At 49.8% G+C, this 5,559-nt stretch overlaps 1 long non-coding RNA gene across 3 annotated transcripts in view; it reads right to left on the bottom strand.

Annotated features, from left to right (window-relative positions):
* Positions 1–5,559, bottom strand: part of LOC117886669 — a 44,547-nt gene extending 38,988 nt beyond the window's left edge. For all 3 annotated transcript variants that reach the window (XR_004648019.1, XR_004648018.1, XR_004648020.1), the window contains exons 1-2: positions 5,426–5,559; positions 3,876–4,267 (exon numbers count right to left, since the gene is read on the bottom strand). This is a non-coding gene — a long non-coding RNA (uncharacterized LOC117886669). The remainder of the gene's footprint in view (positions 1–3,875; positions 4,268–5,425) is intronic.

Genomic DNA, 5,559 nt, shown 5'->3' with positions numbered 1-5,559 from the left:
AGGGTGCTTACCCTGGCGAGCCGCGTGCCAAACGTTGCCGACACCTGGGCTACACTATGCTCACTGTCCCAGAGCACACGCTCACAACATAGAGGAACATTGCAGCAGCTTTGCTTCAGTTTCCCCTCCATTTTCTATGACTTCATCCAGCCTCCAAAACCTTCTGAGCTGCTTCAGTGACTAAGCCCTCCAGCAAAGTCACATTTAGTCCTTTCCCTTCCCACAAAGCTTTGCACTCAGGTTTCTTCCACCACTGTATCCAGGCACTCTACATTCCTTCTCCTCTTTGGCCACAGCAGCCCTCTCACTAGAGCGCAGGAACAGGCCTCTTCACTGCCTGTTAGCTCCAGGGGACTATAATATTCCCAGGCAAATCCTGGCCCTCTTGCAGCCCACTGGCCATAGGCTTGCGCAGGCTCCTTCCCCAGGTGTTTGCTAAAAGAGAATTAGCAGCCACACAGGCTTTCCTCCAGGTCTGCAATGGACAGACACCCTGCCCCGCCCCCCGGAGTCCCTGCCTCAGCCAGCTCTCTACAGCGAGCTCTGACCAGTCACACTAATTTCCTGCCCTCAGCCAGGTTTACCCCCCAGAGGAACCAGTCACTCCACACTCTTTCCCTGACACCCCCAACTGCTGGGCTGTCTTTCTTTTAAGTAGGGTTACCAGACATCCGGATTTTCCCGGACATGTCCGGCTTTTGGGGCCTCAAATCCCCGTCCGGGGGGAAATCCCAAAAAGCCAAACATGTCCGGGAAAATAGGGACGTGCTGGGCTGGGGTCCGGGCCGGGCCCGGTGGTGCAGGGCTGGTGGTGCTGGGCTGGGGGTGCTCGGCTGGGGGCTGGCCCGGGGGTGTGGGGCCAGGCTGGGGGCCGGCGGTGCTGGGCCGGGGGCCGGGCTGGGGCCGGGGGCCGGGGGTGCTCGGCCGGGTGCTGGCCCGGGGCCGGCACCCCAGGAGCCGAGCCAGGCTGGAGATGCTGTGGCCGGCCGCCAGAGGGAGCCGCTTGGTTGCGGGGACCAGACTGGGCCGCGCCTCCTTGCCCCACCCCGCCCCCAGCTTACCTGCTGCCTGCTTCAGGCTTCCCGTGAATCAAATGTTCGCGGGAAGCAGGCGGAGTTGGGGCGGGGACTTTGGGGAAGGGGTGGAGCTGGGGCGGGGGCATGGGCGGGGCTGGCGTGGAGTGTCCTCTTTTTGGACACTCAAAATATGGTAACCCTATTTTAAGTTCCACACGCTGGAGCTAACTGAATGGGACTGGCCAGCCCTGGGCCTTAAAGGCACACTGCCTTCTTTCCTGTCCAGCACCCACTGTGCCTACTGCTGCTTCTAGATAAATAACACACTGGTGCCACCACACCAATAACAATAGTTGCCCTGTCCATTGGCTCCACTTATAGAAGAAGCATAGAAGATCAGGGTTGGAAGGGACCTTAGCTAGTCCAACCCCCTGCTCAAAGCAGGACCAATCCCCAGACAGATTTTTGCCCCAGATCCCTAAATGGCCCCCCTCAAGGATTGAACTCACAATCTTGGGTTTAGCAGGCTAATGCTCAAACCACTGAGCTATCCCTCACCCCCCCCCCCCTTCTAACAATGTACGCTGCCATCTGAGGCCGGGTTACTGCTGCCTCAGGCAGCCCAAACACAGCCTGGCTTTGGAATATTTTGTACGGTGAGGTGATGGTGTCACTGCACATAAATGGCTCATGTCCTGACTCTACACATTCTTTTTGAACAAGCCAATGACAGAAACCTAAGTAAACCAATAGAACAACAGTTATTGCCTTTGCCATTAGCAGTCTATTTTATTACCAAAAAACCCTCTGTGCGCTGCCAGATGCATTATGCTCTATCTATCCTATGACATCACATGGAGGGTAGGCCCCTTTTAGGATTCTGACATGTGTCTGGTGGTTGTGGGGCTCGCCATATTGTGGCATGGTTCACCTTGCTCCCCAGTGTGCGCTACATGGGAGCATGCAGCCCTACCACACAATTAGTTTGATCAAGATGGGAAGGAGAGCTGCCTTTTTAAGGTCTACATTATCTCTACCTCTCATGCAGCTGTGTGAAGCCAGGGAGGAGGGCACAAGGAGCTCTGAGGGCCCCATGCAAAGCACAAGTACAGTTGCAGTCCCTGCTCTCGGGGAAGTTCAAGGACTGCTGTCTGCATCCCTGCAGCTTGTGTGTAGAAGGAATGGGGAGAGTCACAGCAAAGGAGAGGTTTTACTCCATGCTGCACTCACTGCAGGTCAGGAGCTGAACACTACAGTCTGGCCCAAGCAGGTCACAGTTTGAGCCCAGTGGGAGGAGTCCCAGGAGCATTGTGTACACTATGGCGCCTAGGAGGGACCCCTCAGCAATGCTAAGGGAGCAGCCTGGCTCTGTACATCTTCATGTTTGTTTACATACATTTTTCTCTGCATGGGCAGAGGTCTGTGGAACTGCTGATTCATCAGCATCTTTGCTGCCTGTGGCCACTCCACTTGACCCAAGGATAATTTACTTTTCTTGGCTGCTCAACTTGGGCTGCTGCTGTCTCCATTCCCTCAGACTTCAAGGGATTTGGGTAAAAGCAAATATTGCTGGATATTTGGTGAAGCCATTGAGTTAACTCTATGAGAATGACAGAGAGAATAACAGAATGACAAATGAGCAAGCTGACTCCGATGTCGCACCCAAGGGGGAAGGATTGTCCCTAAATGAACTTCAGACAAGGGAAGTTTTCTGAAATGCAGCCTCATTCTCTACTGGTCTCTCAACAAATCTCTGATCCAAACCCACTGAAGTCAAGGGAAGTCTTTCCCATTCAGTGTGACTTCTGTGGACTTTTCATCAGGCCCCTGTACTGTACTGCACACCCATAAAGGAAACAGAGGGTAAATTGTTAACTACCACACAGGCTAGTCCCAGATAGGATACAATAGTCTCCTGTGCACATCTCCTGTCATATATCTCCTGCTGCCTCCACCAAAGACACTTTGATGCTTCATTTCCTCCCTCCTCTCCCACCTTGTCATCATCAGCTCCTGTTTTCTGCAAGTGATGATAAAATCAAGACAAGGATTAAAGCACGAACGCATTTCCCCATTTTACTCTGTTTGGGTTTGTACTAAAGCTCCGTTGCTGCCCATCCACATTCCCATTTATGGTCACAGTCCCAACGAGCATGAGAATGCTAATGGCATTGAGATGTCTGACCAGTGCAGGAACTTGGGAGTCTGCCTAGGAAGAACTGCAGAGGACTATATTCATTTGCTGTCAATATCCCAGTTGAATAGAACAGTAAAGATACTGACAGCAACAAAACCAGCAGTCTGGCTTTGTCATCAGCATGGACACTGACAGTAGCAGAACTGCTGCACTGGCAGTGCCCTTGTACCCCAACAACACTATAGGCCAGGTCAGAGCCTATTCCCGTGGAAGTTGAGGGCACTCAGCACCTCGCAGTATTGAGCCCTATAAATATTGCTCTATAAAGGTTGTACAATAAAGGTCTGGTCACTGTGCTATATGTTACACATATGAATCAGATTCTGCCACCCGCACACCAAGCTGTACCTTACCCTGTGAATTCACTGAAACCAGTGGACCTGCTATGGAACAAAGTACATTCAGCCTGAGTGAGGCTAGCAGGAGCTGACAGTGGTAGTATTGGAGATTGGTATGGAACCCCAGATCCTGAGAAGTTCTGAGCACCTGCAACTCCCACTGAAGTTAGGTCAGTTGTAGTTGCTTGACATCTCTTAGCATCAAGCCCAGGGTTCTCAAAGGAGTAATCCTAAAATCTTGCAAATTGCAATAACTTAATTTTAACCAATAGAAGGGAAAAACTGCCAAATTGGATGCAAAGCTCATGAGTTCTCACACGATACCTGTGAAGTGACTGTCTCCCCCGCAGTACATCACACAGGGCTTTTTATCAAACCTGAAAATGTGTATCAGCGCCACCGTGAAGATCCTGGCTGATCCTCCACTGCCTGCAGGCATGGAGGGCGGTAACACACAGAGCCAAGCAGGTGGGTTGGGCCTTCAGCTGACTAAAGGCATCATGTAGTACTGCCACATCCGATACTATATGGTAATGTTCACTAGTAGTACAAGAGTCTTTCATTTCACTGACACTCTTTTGTGTAAGAGGCTGTTGCTTGGCTGAAGATTTATAGATCTTTTGGCTAGTGAGTGAGCAGGCTCCAGGCGAAGCTGTTGTCACTTCTTTTTATCTTCTGATTGGAATGGGCATTTTTAAAAGTTGTTTTTTAACTCCCTGCAAAGAAGGGGAGAATAAATGACTTGACATTTTTCACCCTGTAGTAAAACATCTGTTAAGAGCACTGAATAAATTTGGTTCCTTCATTTTGAAGATGCATTGCTCTTTATGGCCTCAGATGCTGCCTTCCAACAATAATAACAGGAAAATAAACTATCAACATAACTATCAACAAAGCAATAAAAGTGCAAGTTTCAGACGTCTGGCCGGTAGAGCCACGCAGTATATTTTCAGTGAACGCTTGTCTCAGGGAAGCACGCAGTGCAATAAAATTGCTGCAAGCGCCTCCTGTCGGCAGCTGACATTTCCATTCTCAATTTTTGTGGGTCTCAAAAGGCTAAAGTGACTGAAATTGTTAAAGTTAAATCCTTGCTATAGGTGCCATGCAGCCACCGCAGAGTTCTGCTTTCACATGGCTACTAGTGCAGGGGAGTTTCAGAAGGTTTTTGGATTGGCCTGGACATGACAGTCTAGCAACTTGCTACAAATAGAAATAGCAGAAGGTGGTAGCAGTGTAAAAATATGCCCTGTGTTAATTGTTTGTGGAGAAGTAGCATAGGCAGGAAGTTGGTGAAAAGGATAGACATGCTATTGTTTTCTGCTCTTTGTTATGGGATCCCAATTGTAACAGAAGCAAAAAAATATGATCAACATGCAGGACCAAATTCAGTGCTGCTATAGTGGGTGCAAGGCCATTGAAGGCACTGATTTCCTGGACCCCTTGCAAGCTAGCTTTCAGCCTGAGCGCACCATGAAGGCTGAGCTTGCTCCACTGGCTGAGAGTCGATTCTCTTAGATCTGTCAGCTTCTAGCCCCAGCACAGGCCATGGAGATTTGTGGGCCCTGGCTGGGAGGGAAGCGGTTGGATTTCAGTGGCTCTGTTTCTTTCCTCTCAGAGAGCACCCAGAGGGCAGCGCTGCTTTCATGCCTGATCTATGCTCTTATTTTGTATTATATCTTGCTTTGGAAATAACTTCATAAAAGCCAAAAAAACAACCCCCCCACATCCAAATAACAAAGAAAGCCGTGTAGTAGCTGTCACCATCAGAAATAAATTACTGCTTCCTTAGTTGACATTGAGTCAAGAGAAGCAATGTCCTTGCCTGCTCTACAATAGCAATCTGTTACAGAGTGGTTATTGGTTACTAAACTTACCAGCATTACTTCCCTAGATTTAGGCTCTTCTCCGGTCAAATGGTGTGGTGAGGCGCCTGATACTCCAGCAAAGGACTTTGCTGCTTCAGCATTTGTGGCAGAGCACAGTTCTCACAGTAGAGCAAAACACTGAA

The sequence above is a fragment of the Trachemys scripta genome, chromosome 13, assembly GCF_013100865.1.
Source record: "Trachemys scripta elegans isolate TJP31775 chromosome 13, CAS_Tse_1.0, whole genome shotgun sequence".
NCBI lineage: Eukaryota > Metazoa > Chordata > Testudines > Emydidae > Trachemys > Trachemys scripta.
This window is presented reverse-complemented; position numbering and strand designations above follow the sequence as displayed.